The sequence below is a fragment of the Heterodontus francisci genome, chromosome 35, assembly GCF_036365525.1.
Source record: "Heterodontus francisci isolate sHetFra1 chromosome 35, sHetFra1.hap1, whole genome shotgun sequence".
NCBI classification, from domain to species: domain Eukaryota; kingdom Metazoa; phylum Chordata; class Chondrichthyes; order Heterodontiformes; family Heterodontidae; genus Heterodontus; species Heterodontus francisci.
In genome coordinates, this window is record NC_090405.1 from 33,332,795 (window position 1) to 33,346,560 (window position 13,766).

At 42.9% G+C, this 13,766-nt stretch overlaps 1 protein-coding gene across 3 annotated transcripts in view; it reads right to left on the reverse strand.

Moving 5' to 3' along the window:
• Nucleotides 1-13,766, reverse strand: part of dapk2b (death-associated protein kinase 2b) — a 160,287-nt gene that overhangs the window by 43,012 nt on the left and 103,509 nt on the right. The window lies entirely within an intron of this gene.

A 13,766-nucleotide genomic window follows, 5' to 3' on the forward strand; every position in this document is an offset into this window, starting at 1 on the left:
ATAAAATTCAGCACTGCATTGTGAGATAAGTGTTAGATTGTTGTGCACTTGAGAACAGTAGGTAATAACTAAAACCTGTCATATTTGTATACCATCCAATCCATCCCTTGTTATGGTGTAGACTTCCTCCTCACATTTCTGCTCAAGGCAGACAGACAGTTCTGTAAGTATACAGTTCTCCAATGAACTGAAACCTGTGCCTTTATGTGTTAAAGTGGGTGGGATATTACCCCATAACTATGGAATATTTCCTACCAGAGCATACATGGGATGCCCACTGTATTCTCCATCTATTCTGAAAGTTGGATAAATACCATCCTGTCAGACCATTGTGTTCAGGCTAAAACTAATGGACTGATTTGCAAGTAGCAGAATAGTACAATGCAGCAGGAAACTAATAGCACAAGACAATAAAGACAGAATCAATCCACAAGACGGTCTTTCCAGTATAGTTCTTGCACAGCAATAATACGCAAGACTTTTGAATGAAAAATATATTTTTAAACTCCCCATTGCTGTGTCACATTGTGAGAAACTAAATTTCCATGTCATCGTCCTGGAGTCCAGATAATCCACAAAAGATCTTCACTATTTATCTCAGTCCAAAGGTCGCATAATAAAAGGAGTAGTGAATAAATCAAGTTCAAAGACACAACAGGACTGCCTGTTTATAGAATTTTTTCTGGGCAAACATTCACACCTCATCCAAGCCTCATTTATCTGTTCCTGGCATGACTTTCTATGGTTTGTTTAGCACCTAGAGCAAAGCTTCAACATCCTGGATAATTTACAGAACAGAAACAAAATACTGCAGATGCTGGAAATCTGAAACAAAAAGAGAAGATGCTGGAAATACTCAATAGGTCTGACAGCATCTGTGGAGAGAGAAACAGAGTTAACGTTTCAGGTCTGTGACCTATCATCAGAACTTTTTTTTTTACAATTTACAATTACACTTTTTTGTGCTTTTTTATTGACACACCTTCTGAAATCAAGACTTGAAACAAATATTTAGAAATGGCACCTCAAACCTTGAATGCATAGATGGCATTTATAGGCCGTGCAGTGCAGGTCTAACTGGAAAGAATGGGCAAAGACCTGGCAAATGGAGTATAATGTGGGAAAGTGGGAAATTGTCCACTTTGGCAAGAAGAATAAAAAAGCATATTATATAAATGGTGAGAGATTGCAGAGCTCTGAGATGCAGAGGGATCTGGGTATCCTAGTGCATGAATCGCAAAAGGTTAGTATGCAGGTAAAGCATATAATTAGGAAAGCTAATAGAATATTATCGTTTATCGCGATGGGAATTGAATACAAAAGGTTAGTATGCAGGTAAAGCATATAATTAGGAAAGCTAATAGAATATTATCGTTTATCGCGAGGGGAATTGAATACAAAAGTAGGGAGGTTATGCTTCAGCTATACAGGACATTGGTGAGACCACATCTGGAGTACTGTGTACAGTATTGGTCGTCTTATTTAACAAAGGATGTAAAAGCGTTGGAGGCAGTACAGAGAAGGATTACTAGACTAATACCTGGAATGGGCCGGCTGTCTTACAAGGAAAGATTGGACAGGCTAAGCTTGTATCGACTGGAATTTAGAAGAGGAAGAGGCTACTTGATTGTGACATATAAGATCCTGAGGGGTCTTGACAGGGTGGATCTGGAAAGAATGTTTCCCCTTGTGGGAGAATCTAGAAATGGGGGTCACTGTTTAAAAATAAGGGGTCATCCATTTAAGACAGAGATGAGGAGAAATTTTTTCTCTCAGAGGGTCGTGAGTCTTTGGAATTCTCTTCCTCAAAAGGTGGTGGATGCAGTCTTTGAATATTTGTAAGGCAGAGGTAGATAGATTCTTGAGAAACAAAGGGGTGGAAGGTTATCGGAGGTAGGTGGAAATATGGAGTAATCATAGAACATTACAGCGCAGTACAGGCCCTTCGGCCCTCGATGTTGCGCCGACCTGTGAAACCATCTGACCTACACTATTCCATTTTCATCCATATGTCTATCCAATGACCACTTAAATGCCCTTAAAGTTGGCGAGTCTACTACTGCTGCAGGCAGGGAGTTCCACGCCCCTACTACTCTGAGTAAAGAAACTACCTCTGACATCTGTCCTATATCTATCACCCCTCAACTTAAAGCTATGTCCCCTCGTGTTTGCCATCACCATCCGAGGAAAAAGACTCTCACTATCCAACCTATCTAACCCTCTGATTATTTTATATGTCTCTGTTAAGTCACCTCTCCTCCTCCTTCTCTCTAACAAAAACAACCTCAAGTCCCTCAGCTTTTCCTCGTAAGACCTTCCGTCCATACCAGGCAACATCCTAGTAAATCTCCTCTGCACCCTTTCCAAAGCTTCCACATCCTTCCTATAATGCGGTGACCAGAACTGCACGCAATACTCCAGGTGCGGCCACACCAGAGTTTTGCACAGCTGCAGCATGACCTCGTGGCTCCGAAACTCGATCCCCCTACTAATAAAAGCTAACACACCATATGCCTTCTTAACAGCCCTATAAACCTGGGTGGCAACTTTCAGGGATTTATGTACCTGGACACCAAGATCTCTCTGCTCATCTACACTACCAAGAATCTTCCCATTAGCCCAGTACTCTGCATTCCTGTTACTCCTTCCAAAGTGAATCACCTCACACTTTTTCGCATTAAACTCCATTTGCCATCTCTCAGCCCAGCTCTGCAGCCTATCTATGTCCCTCTGTAACCTACAACATCCTTCGGCACTATCCACAACTCCACCGACCTTCGTGTCATCCGCAAATTTACTAACCCACCCTTCTACACCCTCATCCAGGTCATTTATAAAAATGACAAACAGCAGTGGCCCCAAAACAGATCCTTGCGGTACACCACTAGTAACTAAACTCCAGGATGAACATTTGCCATCAACCACCACCCTCTGTCTTCTTTCAGCTAGCCAATTTCTGATCCAAAGCACTAAATCACCTTCAATCCCATACTTCCGTATTTTCTGCAATAGCCTACCGTGGGGAACCTTATCAAACGCCTTACTGAAATCCATATACACCACATCCACGGCTTTACCCTCATCCACCTGTTTGGTCACCTCAAAAAACTCAATAAGGTTTGTGAGGCACGACCTACCCTTCACAAAACCGTGCTGACTATCGCTAATGAACTTATTCTTTTCAAGGTGATTATAAATCCTATCTCTTATAACCTTTTCCAACATTTTACCCACAACCGAAGTAAGGCTCACAGGTCTATAATTACCAGGGCTGTCTCTACTCCCCTTCTTGAACAAGGGGACAACATTTGCTATCCTCCAGTCTTCTGGCACTATTCCTGTCGACAATGACGACATAAAGATCAAGGACAAAGGCGCTGCAATCTTCTCCCTGGCTTCCCAGAGAATCCTAGGATAAATCCCATCTGGCCCAGGGGACTTATCTATTTTCACACTTTCCAAAATTGCTAACACGTCCTCCTTGTGAACCTCAATCCCATCTAGCCTAGTAGTCTGTATCTCAGTATTCTCCTCGACAACATTTTCTTTCTCTACTGTAAATACTGACGAAAAATATTCATTTAACGCTTCCCCTATCTCCTCTGATTCCACACACAACTTCCCACTACTATCCTTGATTGGCCCTAATCTAACTCTAGTCATTCTTTTATTCCTGATATACCTATAGAAAGCCTTAGGGTTTTCCTTGATCCTATCCGCCAATGACTTCTCGTGTCCTCTCCTCGCTCTTCTTAGCTCTCCCTTTAGATCCTTCCTGGCTCGCTTGTAACTCTCAAGCGCCCTAACTGAGCCTTCACGTCTCATCCTAACATAAGCCTTCTTCTTCCTCTTGACAAGCGCTTCAACTTCTTTAGTAAACCACGGCTCCCTTGCTCGACAACTTCCTCCCTGCCTGACAGGTACATACTTATCAAGGACATGCAGTAGCTGCTCCTTGAATAAGCTCCACATTTCGATTGTGCCCATCCCCTGCAGTTTCCTTCCCCATCCTACGCATCCTAAATCTTGCCTAATCGCATCATAATTTCCTTTCCCCCAGCTATAATTCTTGCCCTGCGGTATATACCTGTCCCTGCCCATCGCTAAGGTAAACCTAACCGAATTGTGATCACTATCACCAAAGTGCTCACCTACATTTAAATCTAACACCTGGCCGGGTTCATTACCCAGTACCAAATCCAATGTGGCATCGCCCCTGGTTGGCCTGTCTACATACTGTGTCAGAAAACCCTCCTGCACACACTGGACAAAAACTGACCCATCTAAAGTACTCGAACTATAGTATTTCCAGTCAATATTTGGAAAGTTAATGTCCCCCATAACAACTACCCAATCAGTTCAGCCATGAACTTATTGAATGGCTGAGTAGACTCGAAGGGCCGAGTGGCCTAATCCTGCTCCTAATTTGTATGTTCGTATATATGTTCGTAAAATATGGGTCCAGTTTGTCTGAAGACACAGTGACCTTTTCTTCAAAAATGAAGACTAATACTTGAGGAAAAACATAGTTCTGTTTGTTTTATCAACACGTTACCCAGGAGCAAGAAGTGATGACATAGTTCGGCTACTCACTCGGTTTGCTTTACAAGGATGACAAATTATTCCTCTTTTAATGACGACACTGAAGGGGTCTGCAATCCATTGTTAACTGATACAATAACATTTAGTCCAATTAATTCTTCGGCATGAAATAGGCTTTGGACAAGAGACCTTTCTCAAGAAGATGAGCAATTTTAAACAAGTTGCTTTTCAAACACAACGCAGCATTGTGTAATGTCATTTCTCCCAGTGACTACGTGTGTTCTGACCCTTTGGCAGCTGTGTTTAATGTCACCAATGACTGCTGTTTACCCACTTTAGGGGTGCATGACTTGTACCAACATTCCTGATTAAAAAATTAACTTGTAGCTTACATCCTGCAACCAAGCAATTTCATTTTTCTTCCTTTCTTTTAATTTCTATTCTTGTTGTCACTTTATTTTTTCAGATTATTTATTTGAACATGAATATAGCCAAAGACAAAACCTTTGTTCTTTAAGCTGTTTAACCAATTCCTTGGAAAAGGTCATATCTATTCAATCTAATCTTTGATGTATGGGAGCAAATTTAAAATTAATGGAACTTGGCCAGCACTTACTAATTATTCTCCAAATGGCAAGCTTTTCAATAATAAAATTAATTTTCATAAAATATTGATATTTATAATCACCAACATCTTTCTGCTCCAATCACAAAAAGTGATTATGCTCTTTGGTCACAAAAGTTATGGCACAGACTTATATATTTCCATTGGAACTCGAAGAGCATTACAAAATGGACATTGACAAGTATCCCCCCCCACCCCCGCGCTCACCCCCCATCCCCAGCTCCATGACCCAGACAAATCACCGAGAAGTTGGTCATTAAGAAAACCTCCTGCAGTCTTCAATGTCAACCTTCCTGATTTTTGACCTGCAAGAGAGTCAAGGGTTATGGGGGGCAGGCAGGAAAGTGGAGTTAAGGCCACAATCAGATCTTATTGAATGGTGCAGCAGGCTCGAGGGGGCGAATGGTTTGCTCCTGCTCAGATTTCTCATGATCTTACGAACCAACAAATGCTACAACAGCTTATCTGGCAGGTCCGAGTCCCTTAATTTCAGTGCCTCTGTGTTTTGTTAAATATATTTTTTCAGGATTCATTTTTAAAAGATTGAACAAATGTTAAACTCTGGGGTTTTCAAAAGGGGTTCATGTAAAGGCCACTTGACTTTGAAAAACAGTCCCTGGAAAAATTAAATTTTTTTTTTTTAAAGGGGACACAGAGGTCTTGAGGAAAACAAGCCTTTCAGGGAAACCACCTGACTTCCAGCTTAATAAACAACAGAGAACTTTCAAGGAAGGAGAGAAGACCACAACCCAGCTCAGCTTTCCAGCACCTCTCTAAAAGACCCCGAGAATAAAGGCCTGCTACCCGACCCGAACCCGACGGGGCCCGATGACATGTGTCGGGTTCGGGTCGGGTTGCACTTCCCGGTCCAGCATTCAGGCTCAGGTCGATCGGGTCGGACACACTCTATCACAGGTAAGTGGCTCCAATGTTAATTTAATTTTTGGACTAGAAAGATGGTTTTGTTACAGTTATTTTAAGCTTGTGTAGATCAGCAACAAAGTGAAAAATGGAAGGTAAATTAACTGATGGTCGGGTCAGGTCGGGCGCGGGGAAAAAAATGGAAGGACTCGAGCCGTGTCGGGCTCGGGTCGGATGTAGTTCTGTCGGACTCGGGTCGGGTTTTTTTTTTGCAGACCCGAGCAGGCCTTTACCCAAGAAGTCCACTGTGTCAACTCATCACATCTCCAGTCTTTGAAGAAAAGCCTGCTAAATTAATTCTCAACACCGCCTGAAAAGAATTGTTCTAAAAGATACCAGTGACCTGTCTATGTGTACTCAGAGGCCAGACTGTATGCCAGTTTTGGAACACAACATATCTCATCTGCTGTTTCTTCAAGAATAAGCAAGTATTCAGCCCAATATAACAGAGCTCTAAAAACAAAAATCCCTTTATTTTTCCAGTTAACCGGTGTATGTGTGTGCTTGAGTGTGATGGGCTAAGGTAAAAAGGGAACTTTAATATTTCAATCTGTGTTTATGCTTTACTCCATTGCTGGTTAAGACTCGTTTTATAATATAGTTTTGTTATTTATTAAAAAAACCTGGTTGATGTGTTTTATTCTGGGATAAAAATAAAGTCTATGATTGGTAAGTGGAAAAAAAATTAAATATATGTTGTGACCCATGGAGAAATGAAGTGGAGCTAGAACAAACAGTGCACTCCTCCCGCCTCGGTTGTAAAATTGCTTTCACCTTTCAGGATCCCAGCAAAATCTCCGGCAACTCTGCCACCCCAGTAGGGCTGGTGGCCGGCTCGACCAGGGGATTGCCAAAAACATTGGTAGCCAAGTGTTTAAACATGCTAGGCACATCGCAAGTCAAATGAAAGTTTGCACAACAAATGCAGTGACCCCTTGCATCCAATGGGGTGAGAATCACTGATAGGGTTACAATTGTGTGATGCCACTCCTCTAACTCCCATTCTCTTTGAACACAGATCCTTGCTGGGAGTGTGGAGCTGCTGAATTCGCCCATTTGACCATTTATAAGCTTTTGACAGTCATATTTAGCTCTGTCTGTAATGCAGCCCTCCATTAAATTCAATTTTATAGTCAATCCAGGTGTTAGAAACATTGACTTCTGATCATAGAGAGGAGACAAAGCTATCAATTGAGGCAGGAACTCAAGTCCAGGATGGCAGCTAGTGCTGTGCTATAAGCCGACAGAGGATTGAGAGATTCATTTAACTGAGAAAGGTACCTTTTCGATGCTCTTTATCCCAGTTCGAACTGAAAAGGGGCATGGTGTATGTCTTACCCAGCCTGCATCAGGTCTTCAGTTCATGTTCCATTGTACCTCAGCCCCTGGGGATAGTCTAAACTGGCATCTACCCAGCAACGTGGAAAATTTCACAGGTATGTCCTGTACACAAAAAGCAGGACAAATCCAACCCAGCCAATTACCACCTAATCAGTCTACTCCCGATCATCAGCAAAGTGATGGAAGGGGTCATCGACAGTGCTATCAAGTGGTACATGTTCAGCAATACCTGCTCACCGATGCTCAATTTGGGTTCCGCCAGGGCCACTCAGCTCCTGACCTCATTACAGCCTTGGTCCAAATATGGACAAAAGAGCTGAACTCCAGAGGTGAGGAGAGAGTTACTGCCCTTGACATCAAGGCAGCATTTGACAGAGTATGGCATCAAGGAGACATAGCAAAACTGGAGTCAATGGGAATCAGGGGGAAAGCTCTCTGCTGGTTGGAGTCATACCGAGCACAAAGGAAGATGGTTGTTGGAGGTCAATCATCTCAGTCCCAGGACATTACTGCAGGAGGTCCTCAGGGCAGCGTCCTAGGCCCAACCATCTTCAGCTGCTCCATCAATGACCTTCCCTCCATCATAAAGTCAGAGTGGGGATGTTTACTGATGATTGTACAATGTTCAGCAGCATTCGCGACTCCTCAGATACTGAAGCACCCCATGTCCAGATGCAGTAAGACCTGGACAATATCCGGGCTTGGGCTGATAAGTGGCAAGTAACATTTGCGCCACACAAGTGCCGGGCAATGACCATCTCAAACAAGAGAGAATCTAACCATCTCCCCTTGACGTTCAATGGTATTACCATCACTAAATCCCCCACGATCACCATCCTAGAGGTTACCATTGAGCAGAAACTGAACTGGACCAGTCACATAAATGCTGTGGCTACAAGAGCAGGTCAGAGGCTGCAAATTCTGTGGCAAATAACTCACCTCCCAACTTCCCAAAGCCTGTCCACCATCTACAAGGCACAAGTTAGGAGTGTGATGAAATACTCGCCACTTGCCTGGATGGGTGCAGCTCTAACAACACTCAAGAAGCTCGACACCATCCAGGACAAAGCAGCCCACTTGACTGCCACCCCATCCAACACCTTCAACATTTACTCCCTCCACCACCAATGCACAGTGGGAGTAGTGTGTACCATCTACAAGATGCACTACAGCAACTCACTGAAGGTCCTTCAACTGCACCTTCCAAACCCGCGACCTCTACCACCTAGAAGGACAGGGCAGCAGATGCATGGGAAAACCACTACCTGCAAGTTCCCCTCCAAGTCACACACCATCCTGACTTGGAACTATAATCGCCATTGCTTCACTGTCACTGGGTCAAAATCCTGGAACTCCCTTCCTAACTGTGGGTGTATCTACACCCCAAGGACTGCAGCAGTTCAAGGCGGCAGCTCACCGCTACCTTCTCAAGGGCAATTAGGGATGGGCAATAAATGCTGGCATGGCGAGCAACATCCACATCCCCCAATCAAATAAAAAAAAACTACAGGCCGAGTAAAATCTATCCAAGTTTGCTGACAATACAAAGCTAGGTGGGAAAGTAAGCTGTGAAGTGGACACAAAGAGACTGCAAAGGGATGCAGACCAGTTAAGTGATTGGACAAGAAGGTGGCAGATGGAATATGGTGTGGGCAAGTGTGAAATCATCTACTTTGGAAAGAAAGGAAAAGCAGAATTTTTTTCTTAAGAAGGTGCAAGGTGTTGGTGTTCAGAGGGATTTGGGGGTCCTTGTAAACAAATCACAGCAGTACAGCAAACAGTTAGGAAGGCAAGGGGGTTGGAGTAAAAGAGTAAGGAAGTCTTGCTCTGATTATATGATCTTTGCTGAGACCACACATGGATTCTGTGTACAGTTTTGGTCTCTATCTAAGGAAGGATGTACTTGCCTTAGAGGAAATGCAATGAGGGTGCACTAGATTGATTCCTGGGATGAGAGGGCTGTCCTTTCAGGAGAGATCGAGTAGAATGGGCCTACATTCTCCGAAGTTTAGAAGAATGAGAGATGATCTCATTGAAATGTATAAATTCTTAGAAGGCTGGATAGATGAGGAGAGGCTGTTTCCCCTGGCTGTGGCGGTGGGGGTGGTCACAGTTTCGGAATAAGGGTTGGCCATTTAGGACTGAGACAAGGAGAAACTTCTTCACTCAGTGTGTTGTGAATCTTTGTAATTCTTTAACCCAGAGAGCTGTGGATGCTTCATCAATGCGTATATTCAAGACGGCAATTGATAGATTTTTGGACTCCAAGGGAATCAAGGGATACAAAGATAAAGCAGGGAAGTGAAGTTGATATGGAAGTTTATCCATGATCTTATTGAATGACGGAGGAGGTTCGAGGGGCCACATAGCTTACACCATCTCCTATTGCTGATGTTCTTAAACCACATATAGATTCTGTGATACAGATGCAAGGTGGAATATTGTTGAAAGAGTACCCAAATGTCATGCCTCATTATTTTTGCTTCCAGAGAGTTAAACATTCCATAACAAAGTGGAATTTGTCTCATTGATTGTCACTGTTTAATTTTCACATGTAGTGCAAACCTGGTTTGTAGGATATAGTTTGAATCACGTAATCGAGCGCTTATTCTTCTACTATGTAAGGCCAGGAGATCACGAGAGGGTTGGTACCAATTCCAGTGAGCAGAAAAAAGTTACAAGGGGTCTGTTCAATCCCTGTTCAATTCAATTCATACATTACCAGATATTTAGTGTATGAGGACACACTTCCATACGCAGCGAGAGGGTTTGGTTATGCGAGTGGCTTTTAGCACTAAGCAGAAGAAATATTTCTAATACTTACTTCAAGATCAAAAAAGTGTCCTATCTGGTATCTGGCTCATAGACATCTCTGACCTTAGACCAGTCACTCTGCTACTTGTTGTCACTAACCTATCAGCTGCCCTCTGACACTACCACCTAAACCATGTGATCATTGGTGGCTCAGAGTTCATAGCTTCCCTTTGCATTAGATGTCAGAGGAGGTCAGATACCCTCCTATACTAGTCTGGGAAACCCATGAGACAGTTCTTGGGATCATTTCCCCTTCTTCCACCAAGAAATTCAAACCCACAAAGATGTGGAACAAAAGGTCTTGGAGATAAAGAACTCAGCATGGGACACTGGAGAGCAATGAGTGAACTCTGATATAGGCCAGGGGTGAACTCAGCTTCCTGTTGTAAGCAGCAGCAAAAAAGCTGCTCCAAAACCCCAGGGTTAATTAGGATCAGAGGAACAGGCCAGGAAAATTCCAAGCAACAACTGCAGAACAGAGCAGAACAGTTTTGTCAAGTAGGAAAGCAGAGATCAAACTAACGTTGGAAATCAGCATCTTCATATTATTGTAAAACCTCAGTCCTAGACTATCCCACAGGAAGGATCCCCTCTACCAACTCAACCAAAGAGAGATGCAGACTTTCCAATTTCAAATCAAAGGAATTGCAGTAGCCCCAATCTGGGAAACTTCTACAAGGATCTACTCCCTAATATGGCATCTCCTGTCATATTGAAGAGGTGTATGGCCTTCTAAACACTTTTCAGACAATATCTCAAATGCACAAACAGGTACCAACCCAGTGAAGCTACAACACAAGACTGCCTGCATGCTAAATTCAAAAAACAGTAGGCTTTAGTCAGTGCTAAATAGCCTCACTAACAAGGGATCAGAGCAAAGCTCACTACCCCGAGCCTATCCAGTTCAGAACGGAGGAGGAGGATCAGGAAACCAACAGGCAGAGGAGCTTCCATGAAAATCCCCATGGTGGAACTCAGCACACGAGTGCAAGACTCAAGGTTGAAGTGTTTGCAAGTGCTTTCAGCTAAAAGTGCCAAGTTGACACTTCCACTTGGCCTCTTTCTGAGGTTCCCATCATCATAGATGGTTCTGTGCAGGAGATGCCAGAGTTAGGCAGGATTTCAGGAGTACATTTTGTAACTACTAGTATTTCTCAAGCTCATCTTTTCTGACTGAATGACATATGTCCCTTGGATGTTTCATCCCCATGTTCATCATGCAGACAGATGTACCACAGTGGGGAATGCAAAGTCTTGCAGCTAGTAGTAACAGTTTGTTTGTCTGTGTGTTCAGGGGGAGGGGTGTGGGGGTGGGGGGGGGTACATTATCCCCCTACTGGGTAAGTTTAGCAAGCACAGTTACACATCAGTATTGGTTATTGCCCAAAAAGGCTGAATGAGAGAGCAACAGTTCTACAAAATATATCACTTTGATCTAGAATTTGGTCATCTGCCCAAATATCTCCTCATGTGGCACGGTGATAAATTCAGTTTGATAACGCTCTTGAGAAACACCTTGGAATGTTTACTATGTTAAAGGCCCTATATAAATGTAAGTTGTCATCATACCCCTTAAAGTTTGTGTAATTTTTTGATCTAGGATTTATCCAGTAATGAGGCAACGACACTAAGAACATCTCTTTCCAAACCTTCGGGCCCATAACATTCAAACAGGACCAACTGGTGAATATGAAACATACACATAACCAGGACTGAGCTTCCTGGGCATTGCAGGCCAGATTGTCATTACTTGGAGGATGTATGTGGCACGGAGGCCACAAGTTGGCCACCTCTGATCTGTGGCATGGACGATGACAACAACAAGAACAACCAGTTTCCACAATGAAAACACCCTGCACAAAGCAAAATGGAACGCCACAGATAAATGAAACAGTATAAGCTATAAACAGGAACAGACAACATACAGACGCAAGCATTAACTAGTTGTTGGTTTGCATCCTTCCATCTACAAAAAATGATGGACACGCAGCAAACCGTTCATTTAGGTGGGCTCCTTGGTGCACCTTTGCTGATGGCTGTGAAAGTCAATCCTGGAGAGGCAGGTTCTGCCACAAGTGCTGCACGTGAAGCTGCCAGCTGATAGTGAGTTGTTGTTTTTGGCACTAGCGCCTGTTGCTAAGCTTCTGTAGCAACTGGTCGTCGTGGTAGTGCGCATCTGTCTACAGGATGCGTTGCCATTTCCCTCTTTCACCAGCTTGTGACCCCCAGGTGCGATAGTCAACATTTAGGGCCTTCATGTCATACTTGCAAGCATCCCTGAAGCAGGGCTTTGGGTGCTCCACTGATTGTCTGACCCCAGCTACCTCACCATACAGAAGGTATATAAGGCAATAACTAGCACTCGCAAGCTAATAAAATTCAGATATCAGTTGTAAACCAAATCGAGTTTCACATTGGCATTTATGATACAATCCAAATTCTTCTGTGAGATTATGGTTTGGTAATTGCTGTTTGGGTATCTCTAGGTCATCACACACACAAACACAATGAAAATTGCAAATAACCCATAGCAACCAGAAATGTAAATACTCACAAAACATCCCTGTGAAAGGTGATTGCTACAACACTTATTGTCCTACAAGGAATGCAATGCTATTTACACATCGGGAGAAATACTTTTTTTGGTGGGCAATTTTTAAATTCAGAGTTCTCCTCTAGCACACCATATTTAACAAAGCCCACGAGCAGAAACATTAAAGATGCTTTAAAAGAAAAAGAATGGTCAAAATGAACTCAATTCTGGATAACAACAAATAGGCTCTTTGGAAGCTCAGTTACAATCTTGTGAAGCTAGTTTCAGTTACTGAGGTAACTATTCACAGGCAGATAGAAATAGACACCCAATAATGTTAACTCACGTCATGGAGCCAGGGGTAGAAGGGGAAAGTGATTTTGCATTTAATCAGCTATCTATCTCCTAGTCTAGTCATATGCTATTGTCTCCTCTAATTGTGTTCAGTCACAGTATTTGTCTTTTTCTACACCACTTAGTTCATCTTTGTACACATTTGAAACCATTACACGACCCTACGCAGCACAGTGTATTCAACCTCAGTGGCAAAACACAATGGAAATTCTATATAGGAACAGATTTCTGAGAATGTGCGTTACCGTCTAACACGATCTCTCTCTTCTGCTAACTTTAAAAGCCACAGAGCTTCATTTTTGTGGGTTTTGATGTTGTCAAAACCCCCTCAACTGTGTTGCTGTCTTGTAAACTGTTGCTCTGAAATGGATCACTTTTATCTACGCCCATTAAGAAATGATTGGAGTAGGACCGTTAAGATGTGCTTTCACCAGGCCGGGATGTCTTGCACTATTATTTTCCGTTTGGGAAGGCAGTAATGATCCAATCTGCTTCCACTTACAGACAAAACATTATTCTGCATCATGTTGTAAACCTATCACTATTGTTTAGGATTTGAGGACATTGGGCGGACTGTGAATTGCTCTCATTGTGGGATTTGGAACAAGTACAATGTGTTTTCTGTCCTAAACTCTG